Consider the following 25702-nt stretch of genomic DNA (forward strand, 5'->3'; position numbering starts at 1 on the left):
CCTGCCATCCTCAGTTCCCTAGCAGTGAAGAGAGGCCGTTCACACCACATGCTGGCCGCCCAGCTGGGCACGGGGCTTCCAAGAGCGCTGTGTGCACACTGGCTGGTGAAAGGAGTTTGCAACTTCAATGCTCTGCAAATCCCAGTGGGCAGTCCCTGCTCCTGGGTTCTGTTTCTTTCTGAAGCACAAGAACATGTGACAGGAAAACTTCAGGGTCTCCCTCAGAGTGCCTGCCGCTCTCAGGGAGCATCAGTTCTGCTACAAAGGCGAGCTCTACACCACGTGACATTGCGTTGTTAGCACAAAAACACAGAGCGAGCACTGCTTTCTAGAATCTGCACAACCAACGCTTGCAGTGGACTCTCTAGCGGGGGGGAGCATGTTTCACAAACTGCCACTTCAGGACAGGCACAGTGTGTGTGGCTACATAGCATCCAGGAGCAGCAACAGGCCATAGCGGTGGCCGAGAGCCGAGCTCAGGGCCTTCTGACCTGCTTTCCTCGCTGGTCCTTGCAGCCGGTTCACTAGGGCTTGGGTAAAGTCTCGGCCTCGGCAGCCGCAGCTGGTTCCACACCATCTCCTTTGTGGACAAGAACTCCAAGGAGCCCCTGCTCCCCAGAAGTCCTCTGCTCTGGTGGGTAGAGCCAGAGGAGGTGTGAGAGGGAATGAGCAGGAAGGTGTACAGGGTGCGGCTCCTCCACCGGAAGCAGGCAGTTTGCATTGGAAGCTCATCGGAGACCTGAGGCTGGAGGTTCCCCTTGCTTGGCTGTTTCTGGACTTGATGATTAAACTGTGCGTCGCCTCTTGCTGCCCAGCTCCTGGAGCCCTACATCAGCCTAGAACTGGAGCCTGCCTGCCTGCTTCTTTCTTTCCTTCTTTCCTTGTTTCCTTCTTTTCTTTCTTTCCTGTAGTATAGAGGAATGAACCCAGGGAGTGCTGAATAACACCCCCACCTCTTTATTATGCATTTAACTGGAGACAGAGTCTCACTAAGTTGCCCAGGCTGGGCTCAAACTTGCAATCCTCCTGCCTCAGCCTTCCAGGTAGCTTGGATTGTGCCAACATGCCTGGTGTCTCCTGGAACTTTTGATTCCTGTCTTAAACCGGGCTTGCTCCATTGAGATTAACCTCCAGTTCCATCCTGGCCCTGCAGAGGCCAGCCGGCCCGCAGGTAACTGCAGGAGAAGTGTGCTTACCAAGACAGAGTTGCCTGCGTGCTCCGAGGCCTCGGATGTGTTCTGTGTCTGAGTCTCAGCTGTAAAGTGGGAATGAGAATGACAGTTACTCCCACGGGAGGATTTCCCCCTTTCTCTGATATGGACAATTGGACTTCCTCACTCTCAGGTCAAGACCTATACAGACCTCAGCCCCCTTCCAATCAGACAGCCATCCCCAAATCCTTCTACTCAGATCCAGGGGCTGTTGGAGAGCTGTCCTATAAAGATTCCGTAACGATCTCAGAGCTTTGATGAGCACGCTAAAACCCTGAGCACAGTGTGTGGACTGAACACCAGCACTTGGCCAGGATTATTATGACCTTGTGTACATTTTTTCAATAGCTCCGTGCCTCAGTTTCCTCAGATAGCCCATGTAAGATAGGTAACAAGAGCAACAAGCAGAAGATCGCACAGGGTGAGGCTTCAATGAGCTGATATAGGAAGAACAGTCAAAACAGGGCTGGCCCATGGAAAAGCCTCAGTAAATGCTGACTCTTTGATAGTTAGATATGGAAACAATGCAGGCATTGGAGGCAGCGTGGCCGGTGAGAATGTCATCCTTTGTAATGCTGCATGTGCCACATCTGGGCTATCCCACTGCTTCGCTCTTAGAGAAAAGTCCCCGCTGAGCTTTGTGTTCTTCTCCAAGTGGGGATGATGATTGCACGGCTGCTCGGGGCGGCCAGAGGAGTCATTAATGCTACACAGGCTGCTGCTGGCCTTGCTGATTACCGGCCGGGCTGCACAGGATCTGGGATGGTGGGCTCCAGGGTCCAAGGCTCCAGGATCCAGGCTCCAGGGTCCAGGGTCCAGGGCTGCAGGACTTCAGGTCTCCCAGGGCTCCTGGCGCTTCCTGGCAGAGCAGCTCTCTGCCCTGGAAGTGTTTTTTCCAAGGATACGGGTTGCTTTGCCTTTCTGCTTTGCCAGGCCGAAGGTACCAACCTGAACAATCCGGATGAAAACCCAGGGTGCTGATGAGCTTCCCTGAGAGACGACAGGTCACACGTGCTGTCACAGCTCATGCTGGAGAAGTGCCATGTGCCCTGCGTAACACCACCGGACAGGGGCTCTGTGAGCATGTGCCCCGCTTCTTCCAGATGTGCCAGCTGTAAGGATTGGACATGACTCGCCCAATACCCAAGCTGTCTGCCAGCAGAGGCATTGCTCTCACCTCAACACTGGTGCCCTCAGCAAATGCAGGACGTCATAAAAGAGATAAGACAGAGCATGGTCTCTTCCAAGCACCGGAACATCTGAAGACACCCAAATATTTGTGTGGGACACCTCAAGGACTTTGCCCACTGAGGCAGAGACATCCTGAGAGCTCTGACCACTGAGGTTTACTGAGATCTTCCCACCTAATGTCCCTTGCCTTCTTTCAAGCCCTATTAAAAAAAAAAGCCCGCTTCTCTGTTCCGTACAGGTGGCCTTTTCACCCTCTGTCTGCCTGCACCCAGGTGTGATACATTCCATGCCACGTTGCTTTTACACAAGCCTGGTGGTCTCGGCTGGTCTCTGCCTCCTGCCATTCCTTACACCAGCCGCTGCCCCTTGCTAATTTTGCCGATTTGCCCTCACAGTGGTGACTCACTACCATGAATGCAGCAGTATGCTAAGTACCCCCCCCAAACCATCAAACCCGGGGCAGCCTTGGGACCCTCCCACCCTCCCACAGTCCCTGCCCTGCCGTCAGTCCTCAGCACTGAGAAAGCTCAAATACGGGTTGCCATGGCAGTCAGGCACTGAACGTCCTAACTCGTAAGACTCAAGTACGAGAGAACTCCTCCGCCCTGAAAGTTACTTACTCCCTTTATAAAAAGTTCAAAAATGTACTGACTTCTGTGAATCCAGAGCCAAGAGTGACAAGAGCTAAGACAGGCAGGCTTGAGAGGAGGCATGGCCTCCTTCCTCTTCCTTTCTGAAGAGAATTCAATTGGTTTGGTCTTCTCTCTCTACCCTCCTGGGACTGCATGCAGGGCCTTTGCACTGAGCTACATCCGCAAGCCTCTTACCACTTTTTATTTCAAAACAGGGTCTCACTAAGTCACTAAGTTGCCCAGGCGAGGCTCAAAAATTTGATCTTCTTGCCTCAGCTTCCCTGAGCGCTGGGATGGCAGGCATAGCCTACAAGTCAGGCTCTTTCTCCCCTTGAGAACGGAGTAGTCTCAGCTGCTTGATTCCTCGGCCTCTTCCTTGCAGATGGGGACCATTGACAAGGACCAGGAGATGGGAAGGGATCAGTCACAGTAGAAAGGAGGGAATCTAGGGAGAGAAGATTAGATAAAAAGTGAGGAAAGCAATAGGGAATGGGTAAAAAATTAAAAAGATAAAGAGCATATGAAGTTGAATAAGAGGTCGTTGTTTTACCTTCTTTGAGTGTGAAAGCAGAGGAAAATGTCCTTCATGCACTGCGTGCACTGATAAAAGAACTAGGAAAGGAATTTTTTGTGGGGTGCGGCGGGGAGATGGGGTCTCCATATATAGTCCAGGCTGGCCTTGAACTCACTGTGTAGCCCAGGTTGGTCTCAAACTCGTTGCAATCCTCCCGCCTCAGCCTACCAAGCGCTGGGATTACGGGTGTGCACCACCATGTCTGAGCTGGGGAAAGAACTTTTAAAAAGAGGTTTTGAATGTATTATGAATGAGTTCTTTTTCTGGCGTGCTATCCAGAATAATCCAACCGAGATTCAAATTAGTCTAAATTAGTTCGATGTTGCTAAACTTTCTTCTCTCTTTCTTCCTTCCTTTCTTGCATTGATTATGTTCAAGAATGGATCTCAGGGCGCCTGAGGCAGGATAAAAGTAATAAAGATAAGTAGAAGAGAGACAGACTCATTGTTTGGGTCTCTCTTACTGCCTGAGAACTTTGGGTTTGGTCAGGTCCTTGCTCGGCTCAGCATGCAGCATGTTAGTTACGGCAAAAGTAGGCACCATACAAGGTTTACTCACCCCAAACTTATGTAGCTTCGCTCATCCCCCTTCAAGACAGGGACACCAGGATAAGAACAGCTAAATAAGTTTCAGGATTTGCAGGGACCCTCACTTGTCATGGTTCACAACATCCATTTCCAGACCCCCAGGGTGACCCCAAGAAGTCTTCAACCCTCCACTCAACCAGGGTGCTGGGGAAAGCAGAGCCCTGCAGACCACCCCAGGGAGAGGTCACCTCCCCCAAGCAGGAGCCATTCCCCAGGGACGGGAACCACAGCAGCCCCCTCCGAAGCAAAGCCGTCATCTCCTAGGAGACAAATGCCCCTCAGGCCACTGGGCTTCCTCCAGAGTTCCGGCAACCAGGACTGAGACAGTGACCCCAGGCCCCTGGCCCACCTCAGCCCCTCCGTGCTTCCAGGAGCCGCCATCTGAACCCCTGCATTGCATCGGAGGAAGCCCCTGCAGGTACTCTGGCCAGAGCCTCCCTCGCCTTCTAACTGCCTGATAAATCTGCCTAAGCCTCCTACACACCTGGAAATTTTTTTCCATGATGAGAATCAAGAACCTACTCGGTGGGCTGAGTTGAGGGCCTGGTCTCCTCTCTAGGGAAGTTTAAGTGACTAAGTTTATATGGCTCACAGAAGCCTCAGGTGTCAGTAGCAGCCCTCAGTCGCATTTTGCTCCCTGTCTGTCTGTCTGTCTGTCTCTCACACACACACACCCCATGGTCTGTTTCAAGAGCCGCCAGACGCTATCTACCGTCACTGAGTAATTTCCCTCGCTCAGCCGGATTACTCTCCACGCGCGCTGTCCGAGTTTTCTTCCCTTGGCCTAGTGCAGTTTGTAGCCTGTCTTGGAGGACTCCGTGTCCCGAGCAGGGCGCTGGGGCAAGTGAGGCGAGCCTCGCCCCTGGACTCAGAGGCCCACCCTGCTCTGTGACGTGCGGTCACATGTCCCTCTCAGCTGAGGCTCACGCAGGACCCTTGACCTTGGACAGCTTAGGCTTCTTGGTCTCTGAATTTCCAAACAGACCACTGTACGTGGAACGGCATGATTAAATGTTCTTCCTCTCTCTTCCCTCTTCCTCCGGCCCTTCACAGTGGAGCCGGTGGAGCCCAGGGCCTTGCTTCTGCCGGCCAAGTGCTGTACCCTTGAGCTGCACACACACGTCCACGCACACACGCACACCTGCCCCTTTAAAATATCTTAAACAGGAAGAACCTGGAACGGACTTAGGGGGGCAAACATCTCCCAGTGGGTCCCAGAGCTGAGGACAAAGGAGTAACGTGTGCCTAAGGGGGCCCCAGAGACTCCTGCGTTGGGAGCAGGAAGAGCGAACTCTCGGAGGAGAGGCCCAGATGCACCCTGGGGACAGAATGTAATTTATGCAAATACAGGGTATAAAATGTTATTGGAACAGGCACTTCACAAAGCAGCTCTCCAGGACGGCTATAAACATCTGAGCAAGGGCTGTTTCACTGCTTATCGGGAAATGCAAATGAAGCTCATAAAGCAACAGCCGTGCCCTCCTCCACCTGCAAGGTCAGTGCGAAAACTCCGAGCCTTGGAGGACGTGAAGCCTCCACACGCCGCTGGTCACAGGGAGGCGGAGGGGAGGTAGCAGTCAGACCACAACCCGGCAGAACCAAATCTCTTTTACCTCGCTTGGGCCACACACCAGCCCCACCCAAATCCTTGTGATCTGGAGGGAAAGTGGTAGCCATGGGGCCTGGATAGGTGACTGGGAAGAGCCAGCTCCTTCCAAAGCTCCAGGGCCCGAGGGCACCGGCCATCTCTCCACCCTGACCCTCACAGATGACCACCAGCCCTCAAAGGGAACCTTCCTGCTTCAGCCTCAGCCGTGGAGTTAGAGGTGGTCTCAGAGTGATTCCTGGGTTATTCGGGATTTGAGCCCTGCTGAGCCTTCTGTGCTCCCTGGGACAACGGGGCCGGGATGCTCTGGGAACTGTTTTTCATGCTGGTTTCTTTCTCTTCATGGAGCCTGAGAGGTGCTGGGGCCTCCGAGTCAGGCACTGCACTGCACCCAGCTCTGTACCTGAGCTCTGAGCCGGGGTTTGTGGATTAATTTTTCTCAACCATAACGTCTTCCTCTCCAGGGAAGGATGAAGATAGCCTCTCCCCACACAGTTGATGTGACAGGTCATCATGTCCGTGCCGTAAAACTCTCTGAAAAGAGCCTGACTGATGTCAGTAGAAAGCACCTGGCAAGACAGGATTCCCCCAGGGGGCAAGCACTTCCGGGTTAACACCCTCAGGACAACTTGTTTCCCTTATAGACAGGAAGCTGCACCCAGAGAACATTCCCTTCCCTTCCTCCTACCTTGGGCCAGCAGTTCTTAAAGAGGGACACTTTTGCTTGGCAGGAGATGGTTGGCAATATCTGGAGACATTTTTGGTCATCACAACCTTGGGGAGTTATCCAGTGTGTAGAGGTCAGCGATATTGCTAAATATCCTATCGTGAGTGCACAGGCTAGGCCCTTAAAAACATTATACAGCCCAAAATGCCCACAGTGCTGAGGTTAAGAAAGCTGGTTCTGGATGCAATGGTAGGAAGGTGTGACAGTTGGAGCTGTGGCAACTCTTTTGCGATCCTGAGGAGAAGGCCCTAGCCTGAGTGAGTTGCTGCTGTTATGCTAGAAGCATGTGCTTCAGACTCCTCATCATGAAACAAACACAAAGTCCTATTACTTAGGTCACCTTTCACCAGATATCTGCAGCTCCAGATATTCCCCATTTCAGTCTAAGTGCACGGGTCCCACTGGACAGGAGCTGGTTTTGCATTATTATTACATATGGAAAAGTGCAAAACATCATGGAAACAATACCCACTTGGAGGTCATCCAAATTTGGCAAGTGTTAAAATTCACTGTGTGGGCTTCAAATGACAAGAATGGCGGCAGGGTGCTTGCTTCCCAACCTCCACACTCCCCTCTCCCTGCAGAGGTAGACCCCTTAGCATTAGCTGGGAATATCACAGATCAGATGAAGACTCATTCGCAGGCTCTCCTGCAGCTGAGTATGGTCTTGTAACCCAGTACTGTGCCATAATATATGACTAGAAGTTATGTGTACAGCTTCAGGCTGTGCTGTTAAAAGGAAGTGCATATTCTCCTTTATCACTGGCTGGAAGACAGACACAGTGAAGATGGGTGGGATGCATATGTAGTAGCAGGAATCAGAGCAGCTCCATTGGGCCATGAGACAGAAACTACATATGGAAGATGGTAAAGAAAGACATAAAGAGCCTGGGTTTCAGATGATCGTGAAGTTGCCCTACTACCTCCCATATGCTTACACAGACTGTCTCCCGAAAGATGTGTAGGCATTGCTATTTTGGTACTGTGTTTCAGTAGCTGAACCACTTTGTGAATCTATGCAAGTTTCCAGTACTTTTATGTGAATATTTCATGTGTGCTTCACAAGGCATTGTTTAGAACTAAGATCATTCACTCAACTGTTCATTCGTCCAACAATTATTTTTGAGTGTCTCCCCTATGCCGGGCACTCGCGTGTTGACCATGGGACAGTGCCCTGGTCCACCTCTGTCCTGCTCCTCCCGATCAGCCTGGCCTCGGGGGCTTCTGGCTGTTTCTCCAGCTCCTTCCTCCAGCTGGGCTGCTCCTATGCAGGTCAGGCTGCTTTCCGCTCTTGCCTGCTTCCTGGCAGGGGCCTCTGGACACATCCTCCTGCCTCTGCTGCTGCCACCCTGGCTCAGAATCTTGTCGGGGTGCTCTGTGGCCCAAACGCAAGGCGTCCCAGCTTCCAGGGCTAAGTGGCCGCACCCCTCCTTGAGCTGACCTCCCACCCTCTCTGTGGCAACCACAGGAGCCGGTGCAGTTTCTCCGCTGGGTCCCCGAAGCTGGGCCTGAGGTCTGAGCTCCCTCTGCCCCTCATGAAGGGCTGCTTCCCTCTCAGGCCCTCAGAGATGCTCCTCTGTGATTGCAAGGCGTTTCCTCAGCTCCCACCCCTGCTGGGCTCCCCTACTGCCTCAGCCCACCAGTGAGCTCCCGGAGGGTGGAGACTGAGGGCCGCAGGCTCAAGGTGTTGCTCTCCGCTGAATTCCCAAAGCCCACAGGGAGCCTGGCCCAGCGGGCCCTGAGGGGCTGGATATGGCTGTGGAGGGTCAGTCCCTGGTTTGTGAGTGATGAAACTCAGGCTGGGGGATGCTTAGGCTCGAGCCCTGCTCTCTGGAGTCCTACCCAGTCCTTTGAGGTGAGTTCAAAGCCCCATCCCCTCCAGCACAGCAGCAGGGCTGTGCCCGGCAGGGCTGTGCCAGAGCAGGGCGGCCGAGCTGACACACTGCCGTCCCAGGTGCGTGTTGGAGACCACTATGAAGCGGCTCTGAGTAGAACTGAATACTAACCAATTGGCTTTCCATGTTTACTTGTGAGTTGTCTGAAGCTTAGGGAAGAGTTTTGCTCCTCGTGATGCCCCATGAACGGGACCTGGACTAGGGCTGTACAACGGCAGGTGCCGCCTTCCTCACAGCCACGTTGGGCCCCAGGGTGGGGTCCAGGGCTCCCTCCACCCGCAGCTCCGCACCCTTACTGCAGGCTGGGCACTTCCTGTGGACACCTGGGTCAGTGCCACCCCCTTCAGAGGACAGGCTAGACCTCCAGTTCCAAAGGAGCCCAGGGGAGCCCTCAGATGCAGGCTCTAGTGCCTCCGCCGGGGCGACAGGTCAGGAGGAAGGGCAACAGTGTCCTCAGCAATCTGTGACACACATGCACACCCCACAGACAGAACATTCGAAGAGTGGACGATGATCTTAGGGGGCAGTGCATTTCAACTGAGGAAAACCAAACCTTTTAGTAACCACACAGCGGGGCTGAAGTTGTCTCTGAAGGGTGCGATTCCACGGGCCGGGTGGGATGAGCTTGGTCCTAACAGGGACCCTTCACGCCCCCTCCTCTCTCAGCCCGGGCCTGGAGCAGGACAAGAGCAACACCACCGGGTGTGTTAGTCTGGTTTCTGTTGTTGTCCCGGATGCCACAGGCAGGTGATCTACACAGAACAGAGGTCGATTCGGCTCCTGGTTCTGGAGGCCGGGAGGTCCAGGGTCAAGGGGCTGGGTGTCCTGAGGGCCTTCGTGCTGGTGCGGATGCAACACAGGGCAGCCCATAGCGAGAGGGACACATCCAAGAGACAGAGCCACACTGGCTTTTATGACAGACCCACTCTCAAGAGAAGCCATGAATGGATTAATCTATTCACAAGGTCCAAGCCTTCACGCCCTAATCTCCTGGTCCTATCTCTTAATATATCACAGTAGGCGTTACGTTTTGCTTGGTGGTGCTGGGCATTGAACCGGGGCCTTTGCACTGAGCTACACCCACAACCCTTTTTAAAAAATGTCTTATTTTGACACAGGGCCTCACTAAGTTGCCCAGGTGGGACTTGAACTTGCAATCCTCCTGCCTCTGAAACTTCTCTCAATCTCAGTTTCACCCTTTATAAAGCAGGTCACCAAACAGACCGCACACAGCAGTCCCTGTGGGGGAAACAGCACCAGGGACTGGGACAAATGCTGCCCTGGTGTGAGTTCTTCACATTACTTAAGACTGTAGCAGAGAGGCACAAAGAGTTTCCCGGAGAAAACTCCTCCCGCGTCATCCTCACAAGCAAGCTTGGCTTCCCTGGTTCCTACCTGGACAGGAAGGGGTGAGGGGCGACCTGCGGGTGACCTGTGGCTCACGCTGGATGGCACCACTTGTGTGGGGCAGTGCCAGCCCTGGCCTGTGTGCAGAGCAGAGCCCACAGGCCCTCGTGCCCCATCCATCACACCCTCTGCAGCCCAAGCCCTACTCCACCTGGCTGCTCTTCCTAAAGTTGTTCAGGGTCCTCCGTGGGGAGAATGGAGCCAGCACCCTCACCATGCCACCCAGCGGTGCAGAGGAAATAAGACTGCAGCACCAGGAACGCTGAGCAGGGCTTTCAGCACACCACACCTCAGCGTGGAATTCGATGAGAGGAAGTAGCCACCAAGAGTCCATACAGAGGGTGGCATGTGTCTTAGTCAGCTCAGGCTGTGTAACAAAACCCTATAAACCAGTGGTTTAAGCAACAGACATGAATTCCTTACAGTGCTGGAGAATGGGAAGTCCCACACAGAGGTGTCAGGCAGTGTGGTTTCCGGTGAGCTCCTTCCTGGCTTGTGGGAGACTGGCTAGCTGGCTGCTTTGACCCAAGTGACTTGCATGAGAGTGAGCAAGCCCAGGGCTCTCTTCCCCATTCCTATAGGCACAGCGATCCTATTGGACCTGGGCTCCACCGCATGGCCCACTTCACCTTCATACCCTCCACCCTACTTGCAGTACAGTCCCACAGGGGGCCAGGGCGTCAGAGCACGTGCTTAGGAGGGACACGATTTCGCCTGGAACATAAGAGGCACTTAGTGGACAAGGGCCGTCATAACAACTACCAAAACCACTGTTAAAACAGCAACAAGCCCTGACCCCGTAAACACCGTGTCCCTCCTTTCTTACCCACAACATAACACTTGTGAGTTAGGAATTGTTTTCATCTTCACAAATGAGAAATGTGAAATGTAATTAGTACCTTCTGACATTACAAGAATTAGGTGGCAAGGTGCTGGCCCATGTATGCTCAGCATGGCTGATAAACATAGGCTCTGGAGTGCAACTGCCCGGATTCCAGTCCCACCTCTGCCATGCCTTGCTATGCAACCATGGGCAAGTGCCTTGCTGTCTCTGTGCTTCCTTGGCTAAATGCCTTGCAGGGACAGTTTGCCTCTCGTAACTCCCCAAACAGGAGCGGCACAGCCCCCAGCACGTGCCTAGCTTGCCCAAGCTCACTCCCCTTGTGGGTGCAGGGCTGGACATTGGGGTCAGGCTCTCCAGACCGAGCCATACTTTGTGGCTGGAAGGAATGGAAAGTTCCACCACAGCCAGCAGGGCACCTGGGCAGGCGGGCAGGGGAAAGTGGGCAGAGGTCGCCCTCGTCTCCATGGGGCTCACAGGGCCTTTGAGGCAGCAGCAGGACAGCAAGCTGGGAGCACAGAGGGTTCCAGAATGTTCTTTCGCTCCCCAGCCTGACTGGCTCTTTGGATGACTGGCACAGTCTTGGACTTCTTTTCCTTTTTCTTTCTCTTTTTCAGATTAAGATAATTTAATACTCTCTGCAATTCACAGAGCAGTGGAAAGAGCTCTGCTCCCAACGCTTCCCAGCGCCAGCCCCGGAGCAGGCAGCTCATTCATCTTTATTATGCATGTTCCACAAAAAGCCTGGCAGTCAGATCACTCAAGTTGCCCGAGGATCCTCAGCCCGACCTGTACTGAGATGTGCAGCCCCGGCAGGCGATGTGAAGGGATGGCCGAGAAGCCACTGGCGCTGGCCTGGCTGGCCACTGGAGCTTCCTCCTCCCTGGAGCCGGCGCTGGCTCCCACCTTCACACCTCCACAGCTGGTAGCGGGGTGCAGAGCTTCGGCTCCTGTCCCTCTAGGGCTTCCGGGGCCTCCAGGCCCTCCCTAGCCAGGCCTGGGAAGCCAGGAGCAACAACGGGTCCTGGCCAGGCATGAGGGGGGCCGGCTGAAGCCCCTTGGGTCCTCTGGGCCATCAGCACATTAGGCATTCTGTGGGCAAACGGCCTTGGCCAAGATCAAAGCCATCCTGGCTGGCAGGCTGAGCAGAGACGCTCCGCGGCCACTGAGCTAAATTAGACTTATGAATAATGTGTGGGCTTGGGTCCGCGGGTACCAGGCTGGCAGCGGGTGTGAGGCTGGGCTAAGAGCTGAATCACGACTCCAGCGCAAGGCAAATGTTCTGCGGTGGTGCAGTGAGAGGAACAAGGAATCAAAGCAAATGAAGTGCGGCGGGCTTTCCGAGGAGGGCATTAAATCGCTGTGCCACTCTTTCCTGCTCTGCAGGCCGAGGAGGAGGGAAGTCACCCAGACTTGAACTTTCCAGCGGTCTGACCAAATGCAACAGAAAGGGGCCCTGCGCCTCACCACCCACCTAGCAGGAGGCTGCCGCCCACGAGGCCCAGCCCGGGAGCCCACCCACAGCGCCGGGCTCTGCATAGCGGGGGGCCGGGGAGGGGCCTGCAGCTGCCCAAGCCTCCAATGGGTTCCTCACCCTCAGCATGGACGCCACACCCTCTGCAGCCACAGGACCAGGACAGTGGCCCTGCCTACCCCTCTGGCCCTATCTCCCGGCCATTCACGGACCATTCCTCAGCTTGTAACACCCCTCCTCCTTCCCAGCAAACTCCTAAGCATCTCCAGCTGGTCTCCCGATTTTCCCCTTGCCTTTCTACCTCTAATAGCCTGTTTTCCACAGCAGAACTGTCACTGTCATTTTAAGCTGTGTGCTGAGCATTTCTCCCACTGAAGGCCTTGGGAGAGCATCAGCTGTGACAGTTTGGCTCCCCACGATCTCTTGGGCATCCTATCTGGTATTTTCAGCCTCAGTCACATGCTGTAACCACACTTAGCTCCTTGCTAGTCCTCAGATTGCCAGCCACACTTCTGCCCCAGGGCCTTTGCACTTGCCACTGGCCCAGAAATGCATGCGGCTTACTCCATCACCTGGAAATTTTTGGTCAAATATCACCTCAGTAAGTAAGGCCTTTGCTGACCCCTAACTGAGGTTTCAAATCCTTCCTTGGCATCCTACTCTTCTTCCCTGTATTATTTATTTCCTTCCATACACTTATCCTACCACATATTTAAATTATTTCCTTCCTGCCTCTCACCTGCAAAGAAGTCAGCTGATGAAGGCAGGGCCTGGAGCCATGTTACTTGTCACTTTGTCCCCAGCCCTCTGGACAGTCCCTGGCCCATAGTAGCCACACGAATTACCTCACAACACCTCCTTAGGGAGGCCTTCCAGGCCTGCCTTCCACCCAGCCTGAAAGGATGCAGCCACACAGCAATGCCCTGGCACTGCGCCCTGGAAACCTTTCCTTATCTGTTTTTGTCTTGAATAATTAGCTGCAGAAGCATTTGGGTACTGCTGGGCTCCTAGGAGGAGCAATTGGGGGAAAGAGACAGGGCCTGCGTCTCTGCCTGTCAGCCCAACACTGTGGATGCTTCGTTAGCAAAGATTTGTCAGCTGAGTATGTGACTAAATGACTTAATAGGTCTTCTTGGCAGAGAAATGACTTCGGGGCTGAGATGTGTTCGCTGCCCCCAGGGCCCCTCCATCTATCCGGGGCTGCTTCCCCTGCCAGCAGCCGACAGCCACAAGATGGGGTGCACTGTGCCACAGAGAGGTCCAGTCTCCAACAGCTGCTCCCAAAGTGTCCCCCTGTTGAACGCCTGCAAGGGCTGGGGTCCTTGTGGGAACAGGAAGTCACGCTGGGAGATGAGAAGCCGCAGTCCCACCCATGGCTCTCAAGACCGGACATGGTCGGGGTCTGCCACCCTCTGAGGGAGGGGGGCCAGCTCTTCCCATTGGTCCAGCCAGCCCTGGATTTAGAGCTGAAGGTTCTGTTTCCTGGAAGCCTTCTCAGTCCCTCCCACCTCTTCCTGACACATCTCCCCCAGGTTTCCATCTTGCCCTCTCCCACCCCACATAGTGATCTTCGTCCGCCTCCTCCAACACACCAACCACCCCCGCCGAGGCCTCCAGAATTGCGGGAAAACACCTACCTGTGGGCCTTGCTTCTGGCAGCTCTCGCCCACAAATGCAGTGAGATGCGCCTTCCCCCCAAGGTGACCTTGGAGTTGAATGAGAATGACCCCACTTCCCGGAGATCTCTGGGGAGATTGTTCTGGGTTCCTGCAAGGGCAGAGGCCCAGGGCAAATGGAGAGCAAGGACGGAGCAGCTGGCTCCCGGGGTGTGAGAGCACAGGGCAGAAGTGAGGCGCAAGGGGAGACGGGGTCGGCCTGGGGTATGCGCCGCGGCGGATTCCCCACAGCCCTCCTGACTCCTACTCCACTTCCTCACACGTTTCTTTGCTTCCCAGCCCCATCCAGGGAACCCTCCGCAGGATGCTGTTAGGGGGACCTGGCTCCCGGAGCCATCAGAGCCCTCTTCGCCCAGCCCGTCAATGCAGCCGAAGCCAAATGCATCCTGACAGCCGTGTTCCCGGGCCGGCTGCCGAGTTACCCTAGGATCCCGGGTCTGCAGGTGAGGGCGCGCAGGTATGGTTAACATCATCTGTCCTCGAGGCCAGAAAAGAAAGTCCAAGAGCTGCAAGTGCAATGGGAGCACAGGACAGGAGGGGTCGCCTGGGCACCCCCTGAGAGTGCCCCAAACTCCTACAGGGATACAGTGGGACCAGCAAACCCTGGACCCCTGATTGTCTCAGAGCTGGAAAGACAGAGAATATCTAAACCCAAACCACCCCCTCTCCTCCATTCATTTATTTAACAATTCCCTGCTATATTAATTCATTTTCCTTTAAAAGTCAGTTTTCCCTCCTAGTCTGCCAGGGCTGCATCCACTAATTCTACCAACCATGGATCCAGAATATTATTTAAGAAAACTGCATCTGTACTGAATATGTACAGATGTTTTCTTGCTATTATTCTCTGAACAACACAACGTAACAACCATGCGTATAACATCTACATTGCACAGCGGTGCCTCGGTTCACAGACTCAATTCTCTCCGCAATTCTGGCCAAAAACTGCACTGGATGAGAACCAACTCAGATTTCCCCATAAGGCCAACACTGAACTTAACCACTGAACTTGATTTGGTTTTCTTCCGACTTGGTTTGCGACCGGAATTGTGGAAGGAATCAGGTTCATGAACCGAGGTGCCACTGGCATAAGTCATCTAGAAAGGAGTTAAAATATATGGGACAATATACACAGGTTCTATGCAAAATGTCATGTCATGTAAAGACCACGTACCACATGTAAGATGTGGTGTCTCTGGGGAGTCCTAATATCCATGGGTAACGAGGAGTGGTGACTGTATTAGAATAATCTGTTTCTAGGTAACCATTATTGCTGTTTTATATGCTTTTGTTTATTTTTGAAAAAAAAAAGATTAATGAAACTGGTCACAGATGGGACAGGTGGGCGCATGGGACAGGGGTAGGAGGATGTGACCCTATACTCATCCGCTGCTTCACACACTGTGCTTGAACCTTTTCTGGTGTTTTAGATACATCACGAGAATAAAGCAAAACTCTCAGCATCGAATAGAAACAAAAACCAAGGCTGTGTCTCTAATGAATTACACCACTACGTGGAGGGTACTGAACAAAACAACTGCTAAACCTCATAATCAGGCTTTAACTCTCTATTTGAAGGCCAAGAAACAACTGGAAATGAATTTTGAACTCTATTTTGTAAACCTATTGCTGCAGAGGCTTGGACATGATTCTGTATTTTGTGTGCGCTACAGGATTATTTTGTGTGTGTGTGTGAATGTCTTGATTGTATTGAGAGCCAGCGTTTCCACTGTGGGAAAAGGAAAATGCCAGAGTGAAACAGAGAGTCAAGAAAGAGCCCTCTGGAACTAATATCAGCGTGATCTCTTGTAATACACAGACAGGTGCATGTACGTACGTAAGTATGTACGCGTGCACGCAAGTACGCACTGTCCTTCCAGAAGCCAAGCAGCACGGACACCATAGCGGTGAGGAGCACACATAGGCGCCATCTTTGTATCTAAATACCACTCTCCACAGAAGGAAATCCAGCTGCTTAAGAAATGGCCCATTCCAAGGGCTAGGCAGAAAAATTATCTCACTGTGCAGAAAATGAGGAGATGCTCAAAAGATGCACATGCAGAGGACACCGAAGACAGAGGTGGTTCGCGTGAGGGCTGTCACCAGACAAGACCAGCAAGCCAATCTTTTGGCCAAGATCTTCCCCATATGACCTGATTTTTTCTCTGCACTTTGTTTTTCAGTCTATCCTCTAAGCATCATTCCAATTTCTATGCTTAAATGATCTCCACTGCATGCGGATGAACAACTCTGTGATCCATGAAGCCTTTTTTTCCTCTGTTCAGTAACTATTCCAGCCTTGTAACTGGCCTAGCATCACAGCTGCAGCACACATCCTGAAGAGTCTGCACCATGGTCAGTATATGCATACGGCTCATTTCCTGTCAGTGCAGAGCGAACACTTGCAGGGTGCCCACCGCGAGCTGTGCACCTTGCACTAGCTGAAGGAGCCATCACGGCTGCTCCGTGAACTCCACTCATAACCCCATTTCAGTGACACTGAGGCAGAGTCTTACAAGGATAAGGCAATTGCCTAATGCCAGGCAACTAGGAATCACACAAACTGAGCTTGGATTCCAGGTAAACTGTGTCCAGAGGCCTCGACCTTCTCCTGTAGGGGGCCGGATAGTGGACCCAGAAGATATGCCTGTACTGAATCCCTGAGACCTGTATTACTGTCAATAGCAAAAGGGTGAACATCCATCACCTTGTAGGATGGAGAGGGGAGTAAATCAAGGATCTTGACAGAGGCCCCTACACGGAATCATGTACATCCTTATCAGAGAAGTCGAGGGAGCTACTAGGCTTTCAGCTGGCACCAGGCCTGCATCCTCGGTTCCTCTTTGGCTGCAGTGTCCAGCGGCTTCTGGACTGAGTGATTTCTGGATCCTCCAGCTCTGCAGCCTCTGATCCTGTAAACCAATCTAAGAAGTGCCCTTTATAATTACGTATACATATACATGCCGTTTCTGGAGAAGGCTAACCAAGAGAGGTTGTGTGGAAGCAGAGGGAGAGACTAGGGAGACATGGCCACACGCTCAGAGCACCGGGAGCCACCAGAAGCTGGAAGAGCTGTCCAGAGCTAAGGGAGAATACATTCTGGTTGCTGAAAGCCACCGGTTTGTGCTGATTTGTTACAGCAGCCACAGGATTCCCATACAGCCTCTATGCCCCTTTGCTTCCCAGCCATGTGTGGCAGCTTGGGGTTTGGGCACACGCAGGGGCCAGTGCTCCAGGAAATTATGAGCCACGCCACGACACAGATGCTCCTGTTGCTTTGTACTCTGGGCCTGCAGAGCAACTGAGGTGTGAGTGGAGGCTGGGGAGACAGGCAGCAGGACCCTGCAGTAAGATGTGACCATTCCACACTCAGCCCTCAGCAAAATTCCTGAGCCCCAGTGCGGAGAGCTGTGCTCTGCGAGCCACAGATGCAGCAGCACAAACCAGGGACATCAAGGGACAGGCGGAGGGAGGATGCAGGGTGGGCAGGGCAGGGACGGTGCGAGCTCCTCCAGTGTCTAGTCCAACGGGGCATGGAGGTGGCTGTGTCCATCGTAGGCAGAGCTCTCCAGGTCTGCAAAGCCAGAAGGAGCATTTCAGTGACACTGGCCCACTGTCCATTTCCCTCTAGTGGGCTACACAGCCAGGGGATCCACCTGTGGGTCCGACCAGCTGCCCAAAGGGCTTGCTTGGCCCTTTGACGCATGGGGAAAACACTTTCATTAGGGATTCCTGCAAACCCAATATATTTCAACTGCCGTCCATGCCCTGACAGGAGTCTGCCACCTTCGCCTTCCCAGCCAATGGGAGACATGGGGGGTGAGTGGGAGTGGAGAGGGCATTTGAGTAGAGCCTCCTCTCCGTGTCACACGGGCACAAGATAAGGGAGATAATCTCAGTCGCCCACTGGGAATACATCAGTGTTCACACAGCAGGTGGCCTGCCGGAGATGATCATTAACAAGGTCTAACGAGCAAGCCAGCTGTAACTGCGAGGCATCCCGCAGGTTTGTAAGACAGGCCACATGGCCAGCTGTGGCATCTGCCTGCTCACATCTGGAAGGATACAGGTGTGCGGTACCTCCCCTGGGACCTAAAACCACCAGGAAAGCTGGGCTGCCACGGCTCACTGTGTGGGTACAGCCACCCCTACAGAGGTGTCCACATCCTGATCCCAGTGTCTATATTTATTTACAAAGCCAAAAGGGGTTTGCAAATGGAATTAAATTAAAGATCTTGAGAGGGGAGCTTTACCTTGGATTATTCAAGTGAACACAAGAGAATCACAGGGGTCCTATAGGAGGGTGACAGGGGGCAGAATCCAAGGAGACGTGACAATGGAGCAGGGGAGAGGGGGAGGGAAAGACAGACAGACAGACAGATGGACTGCGATTCTAGGGAGTTAAGTGAGATAAAACACACTGCAGTGCTTACTTCGAAGATGGAAGAGGCCACAGCCTAGGAACGTCGACAGCATCTAGTGCTGTCCACAGACAAAGCAAGGAACAGTCCCTCTCCTCAAATCCCCAAAAGGAACCTAGCCCTATTGCCTCTGTGCATTACTCACATTTAAGTTGCTGGGACAAAATTTCCGACATAAACGATTTCAAGGAGGAAGGATTTATTTTGACTCCTGGTTTCGGGACGTTCAGCCCATGCTCCGCTGGCTCCAAGGCAGAAGCACGGCGGAAGGACGTGGCGGAGATCAGTGGCAAAAGGTCTGTGCAATTTTGCACACAGCCAACAGCTACTCCTTCCTTCTCCTGCCTTGCGGAAGGACGGCAGGAGTTGGCTCAGACACATGCTCTATTTGGGCCACATACTGTTTTTTTTCCAATTAACTTCTTAATAACAGAAATCATCACAACAACTAGAATTGATAGAGTCCCTACCTTGGACCAGGGTCGGTTCTAAATGATGGACATGTTTTCCTGTCTCACGGCTGAAGACACTGGACCAGTGGGAGTTATTAGTGTGTCGATCAGTGCATCAGTATCTGTTTTAAAACAACCTTTCTCGTGCAAACGTCAGCTGCGCCTGCCCGCCTGATACCTCTAGGAAGGTAGGTGATCTTCTGGATTTGTTGAATGGATGGATGGTGTGGCCTGGGGGGAGAAACAGATCTGTCACACAAATGACCAGTCACAGCCCTGTTCAGGCCAAGCACAGCCTGAGGATGGAACATTCTGTGGTGTGGGGCTACGCCAGGTAAGGCTGCCTTGATGAGGACGCTTAGCTGTGAAATGTAGCTGTCGGCGGCAGTCGTAGAAGGATGAGGCAGGGGCTGCACCAGGGAGGGCACTGGTGAGGGAGGAAACAGGGAGCAAACGGAAACTTCCAGAAACCCATTGTGGCTGAGGCATAAAAGGCAAATGAGACCAAATGAGACCATAGGGATTAAGGTCCGGAACACTGCATTAGTTCCTAAGGCTGCGGTGACAAATCAGCACAACCTGGGTGGCTTTAAACAGCAGAACTTTACTCTGGAACTGTTCTCCAGGCTGAAAATCCAGAACCAAGACGTGGCCAGGGCCACTCCCTTGGCAGACCTGGGGAGGGTCCTCCCTGGCCCCTTCAGCTCCAGGTGACTGACGTGGCCCGCAGCGATGCTGCTCTGGTCCCTGCCTCTATCTTCACGTGGCCTTCCCATGTTTCCCTGCGTCCTCTTGTCACCAGCCAGTGGACTTGGGGCTCACTCCAAATCCACAGAGACACCGCCCAGCCCTTGCCCGAATGTGTCTGTGACCTGTTTGGATAAAGGTCACATTCATAGGTACCTTGGGTTAGGATGTGGACGGATTTTGGGGAGGATTTCCCCACAATGACCCGCAGTGTTTCCAAAACTTTTTTTGAGCAGCAGTGGATCCTGGGAAGTCCTCCACTGTCACGGTGACGGAAAGAACAAGAGTGCATCTCTGGAAACGTCATTTAACACGTTCAACAGGCTCCTTCCTGCGCTGGGAGATGAAGTTTCAGACCTCGGCCCAGGAGGAATGAAATTCAGTTGCAGCCCCAACCCATATGTTCCCCTCCTTGGTATTTGTAGCTGTTTCAGCTGGTGAACACCACCGCCAGCGTGAGGATCCCAAAATAAAACCCTCACAAGGATCCAGACTACTGGAGTGAAGTTACCTCCAAGTTAGGAAACACCCCTCCAAGCGCAGGGTCCCGTCACCTCCTTCTCGCCCCCTCCGACTTCCCCTCACAGCTCTTCCTGACACCTCGCCAGTCCCTACGCCCGGCTAAGCCCTCCTTGGGGCCTTCCTCTCAGGCCCCCAGGCAGCATGAATTAGCTGAGAAAAGCTCCCGGCCTGTTCTGAATGGCGTTCTAAATCATCTTTTTCCAGCCCATGCTAGATTTAGACTTACTTTTCTCTCTTTCTTCTTTAGAAAGGAATTCATGCATTATGGATGAGGACTATTTCTTATTCAGCAGCCCAGACTCGCTCCTCTATCAAAAACAGCTCCTTGACTGCACTCTCTGGAATCAAAGCCTGCTTCTGAGCTCAGTGCTCTGGCCTGCAGCCCTGAGTGGGGGCCGGGTGGACCCAGCCCTCCCGGGAGGATGGCCGGAAACGGGAAAACATGAGACAGACAGACACACACACACACACAGAATTGCCTGCTGGGATTCGGTAATGCCAAACATCATAGGATCCCTGGAGTTTTGGAAATTCTCACCTGGCAGGAAGTGTGGTAATTTCAACCCATAAGACAAGTAGTCTCTGTTCCAGGTGGCCTGATGTATGGCCACTCTGTGCCTGGCACTAGGCTGGCATTTCCCTCACACACTCGGCCCCTCCTCTTTCTTCACTCTCCTCACCTTGATCTAAAATAGGGGCAGGAAAGCAAAAGTAAGAGAGTCATCCATGAAATAAATAAACAGTGCAGAGGGAGCCACAGGAGTTACTTTGAGTGATTCTCTTCATTCTATTCCGGAATTTACTATGATCAACAGATCGTAGCTAGTTCTACTCAGAAACTAGTTTTTAAAACCCTGACTTTTAAACCCTGTTCATGGAGAGAAGAAGGCAGAAAGAGACACAAATTATTCATTGCTACACGAGGAAGCTCTCCTAGTTATCCTAAAAAATCCCCAGTACTGATCCCAGTGACTAATACTCACGGAGCACTAACGGCACCTCCACCCTCTGCATGTATTCCCTTAACTAGCGGCTATAACTGTCCCCACTTTACAGATAAGAGAATTGAGGCAGAGAGAGCCTGGGAGTCTTGCCCACAGGCACACAGCTAACACTGTAGGTGCAGAGTTGAGATCTGAGGCCAAAGGCTCAGCTGTACCTTAATAATATTTAGAAAAAATATACTCCAGCTATAATATGGGATATTATCCAGCCATTCAAAACATGGGGTGGTTCTCCGTGTCCTGATATGACGAGCTCGCCAGTATGCACAACATTAGAAGAGGTGTTTCAACCCACAAGCAATTATCCCGTCGCGGAAGTGAAGTCTCCTAATTTGTATATAGCAATTAATGGTTTTTCTTTTCAGACGGGAAATGAATAAGATCGGCCCACACAATGATTAGCCTTCTATGCGGCTGCCATCTCTTCATGTTTTCCCAAAGGTATTTATGGTCATCGCCACTTGTGGAATGTAAACTTCTCACGAAACTCCCACAAAAAGCCTCGCAGAGGATCACAGCGGCTCTATGTTTAATATCTCACTTAAGAAAGAGGCAGCTCTGCCCACGGAATCTGTCTCAGCATGGTCACCCACATGATGGCTGCCTGTGACCAGGGAGTGGCGTCCCAATCTGAAGCCAGCGGTGCAGTCTCCGGTTAAGCGATGGAGAGGAAGTCCGTGCTCGAAATTACTCACATATTTGAAGAAAGTGAGCTGACGCCACACCAGCAGAGGCCAAAGCCCAGGTGGGTCATTTCTGAGTGACGTTTATATTGATTTCAGTGGGAAGCACAGGTTAAAAACTTTTAATGGCCTCGTTGTACCATCTCTCTGCATCTTGAAACTTCTGTGGCATTGCGTATTGCAAAAGGACCAAAGTGTGACCATCAGCGACACCCTTGATTTTGGCAAGGTAATCGTATAGCACGATCACACTTATGTCAGTGGGAAGCCCACTGAAATCTGAGGTCCTTTTATGGGTACACTGCATGCAGAGGTAGATACTGTCAGAGCACATCGAAGTCACCACTATCATTACTGTCATTACTATTTACTGTGACTCCACGCTAGGACCTCTATGAAGCTCCTTATGTTTGGACCGTCAGATTAAATACAGGCTACCCAAGTAAATTTGAATTTCATAATCTTTAAAGTATAAATATATCTAATACAATATTTGGGACATACACTAAAAAGTGCTATTTATCAAACACCTTGGACAGAGGTGTCCCGTATTTTTCTTTATTAACTCTGGTCACCTTACCTACGTACATTATTTAGCCATCATGAGTGAGGTAGGCGTTACTACTGCCATTTTATGGTTAGGGGTGACAGCACCCTGAGACAGAGAAGAACTTTATAACACAGCAACAGTGCTCCGTAAAACCTGGGAACAAAAAGAAAAATAAAATGTTGGAACTGCCTGCCATTGCAAATGAGGAAATAAAAAGGAAGTGATAAGAATGCCTTAAATCCAAGCATGGGAAAAATGAGCCTCTGATCCTGAAAAAATGAGTGAAACAGGACTTTGGAGCGGGGGATGCGTCTCTGTTTTGAGGATGAAATGCACCATCTCCCAGACTCGCCCAGGCTCTGGGGAAGACACGAGGTGTGGGCAGGTGGCCAAGAGGGCCCCATGAGGGAGCGGCATCCTGGGCTTTCACGGCCCAAGCCAGGCCCCCTCCACATGGCAGCGTCCTTCCCCCGCACGCAGACAGGTTCAGGGAGGAGTTCAGGCACCACACCTACAGAAGGGACCTCACACTTCTAGGCTGTCCATTTCATCCCTGCCCGGCCTTCCATGCTGGTCACCGACAATGAACAACCCATCCACCTTCTACTAAGTGTAAGCAATGCCCTCCATGCCCACGCATCCCCCTGCACCGGGCACTCCCTGTAACAGAAGCGGCCTCCTCTCTAGTAGTTTTCTCACCACCTGGCACTTGTGTTATGTTTTACTTATTTCATTAACATCTCCCCCGTCCCATGAGCATACCTCCAATAGGCCGCTCTCTGCTGGCAGGGATTTTGTTAGCCCTGCTAATGGCTGCACCCCGGTATCTAAAACAATGTCTAGCCTGTGAAAAATACTGGATAAGTGGGTTGTAATGGTTGACTGATTGTGTCAACTTGAGTGAGAGAAACTTAACTTCACTGGCTCAGCAATCCCACCCCCTAGGGTGAGGGAAGACCCATCCTAAGGTGGCTCGTTGTCTGGATGATATAAAAGGGAAGTGAAGGACAGAGCTGCTTCTGTTTCTTCGGAGAAGCTCCGGGCTTATCCTTCACCTTGGATGTCAACTGGCTTCCAGCGAGGACTCTTTAGCTTCTGGCACAGATCCTTCAGCCTTGCATCGCAGACCCATTGGCCTCCTGAGACAGACTTCCTTGGGTCACTGCAGTGAGCTCCAGACCGTTGACTGGATCATTTGGTCTCCAGGGTGCAGACAGACCCTCTGCATTCTTCTACCGACTGTGGGTGGCCAGTGTAAGCCAATCTTGTAAGTTCTTATATATTTGTATTCTTGTGTTATATGTCTCTCTAGTAAACACTGACTGATATGTGTGTGTTAGGAGAATGAATGGACACAGCTTCCATTTCTGGCCTAAAGGGAAAGCTCCCCCCTCACACACATACTTTCTATTCCCCATTGGCTAAAATTCTTAACTTGGTAGTGATGGTACCTGGTCCACACAGATAAGGACAACCCCTAGGAATAATGGAACGATGGGATAGCAGGCAACTGGCTCCTTGGAACTGGAGAGCACACACCAGCCCTGGCTCTTTACACCTGTAATATGACAGCCAGTGGAGAACACGGACTGTCACAACATGAGCCACTTTCCTCCACCAGGCCCTTCCACAGTGATGTTTCTGCCATGGACTGAAACCTCCAAAACCCTAAGCCACAACAAATAAATACATTTTCTCAGGAATTTAGTCGTGATGATGAAAACTGATTAACATGGAGCCCTAGATACAACAGACTCACCTCCAGCAAACAGCTGCGGTATCCCACAAGAAGCACTGTTGAGCTCAGAGGAAGTGGTGCTGGACTCCTCGGGGAAAACACCCATGTAAGATCGTGGTGACAAGGGTCTTGACAAGTGGGAAAAGGCGGCCATAGCATCCCCAGCAGAGGCCACAAGCCATGTAAAGGCCTAGAAGAGAGAGAGACCACAGCCATCCATGAGATCACAAGTTGCCCCGTGTGATAGATTGGCGGTGAGCAGAGAGTGAGAGATACGGGTGCATGGGGCGGAGTCCTGTTGGAGCCCTGAACGATTTCAGCTTTGGGAAACATGTTCTTAGGTGAAAGCTCCACAGCGCCACCTTGCATGCCAACTACTGAGTTCTGAGATTGGGGTCTGAGGAGCAGGTGGCCCCTTGGGTCTCTCGCTTATTGCATCTCCCCTCAGCCAGGCACCGTGACTCCTCCATCAGCAGGGCTTTGTCCTAGGCCTCTCTTGAGAAGTCCCGTGGCCTGAGAAGGAGCTGCAGGTTCTGGGGCCCCCCCGCCATCCTCCTACCATGCGGCACTCCTGTCTCCTTACACTTCCAAATGTGCTTTTCTGGGGCTCCAGCCTACCACCGCCCTTCAGATGTGTGTAGAGCGAGTGCAGGCTCGGTAACCACATGCCCTCGCTCTTGGCTCAGGCCACAGCCATGCCACCTACAATCTCCACAAAGAAGCCTGACGTTCTTAGAGTGGCTTGGGTCCAAGCAAGAACAAAGACCCCAGGAGCCATTTATACTTGGCCACCTGAAAACAAGAGACCAAAATGGCCCTGGGGGATGTCACATTATAGTCTTAGCCAACATCCCCTTTAGTCTTCAAAATGTGCTTTTCAGTGTGCATTCTGGGGGAGAGCTGGCCTGCTTCCTGAAGCCCCACTCTAACTGTGTGTAATTTTTATAAGTACAGTCATTAGGACCTGCTACGCCTTCCAGTTTAAATGGAATTGAATGTTTATGGGAGCAGGAGACTCAGGAGGAACGAGACCCAGCGTCTTTGAATCCACTGACCTCACTTCTCACAGGAAGCTCTTACGACCCCCGAGATGTGGTCAGAAGTCATTACCCTCTTGGCGGCCACTCCGGAGGAAGAAAAACAAAAGCCTCTCCCGGCTCTCACTGTTTAAACTCAGAGAACAGCAGTTCCAGCAGAGCGGCTGGCCTGTAGTCCGTCTCCTACCTGGGAGTGGATTTTGTTTGTTTGATATTTTCAAGTTAGGAAATTTCTTATAAAACTGCCCAGCCTCCTTCAAGGCACTTGCTCTCCGCTTTGCCCCAGACCCTACTCTTCTTCTTCACTGCCTCCTGGACACTGCTGTTATCCATGTTCTCAGGTAGAGATGTCAATCCCTAAATCCACATCTCCGTCAGAAAATGAGAAGATAAAAGATGAAGCACCAAGTGTTTCCAGCAAGATGAGCTGGACCCTATAGACCCATGGGTGTGACGAGCACGCCTGTGTCTTCATTAACTATCCTCACGCCCGTCTCTCACCCAGCATCTTTACCTTCGCATCACCCCTGCCCAGCCTTGTAGCCTTGGGAATTTGTAATCCACTGTCTTATGGATTTGATGATGGATCCCTACTTGGGGAAATACAATATGGACAAGCTAAGTACAATCGGCGTGCAGCTCCAGATGGCTGGACGAACTCCCTCCGTCCACGTGACTTTGCTATCCCCATGCTGGAGCAGCAGGGCCCCTCCCCACCCTCTGACCT

This window comes from Chinchilla lanigera, unplaced genomic scaffold, assembly GCF_000276665.1.
Source record: "Chinchilla lanigera isolate Chin_1 unplaced genomic scaffold, ChiLan1.0 scaffold00044, whole genome shotgun sequence".
Taxonomy (NCBI): domain Eukaryota; kingdom Metazoa; phylum Chordata; class Mammalia; order Rodentia; family Chinchillidae; genus Chinchilla; species Chinchilla lanigera.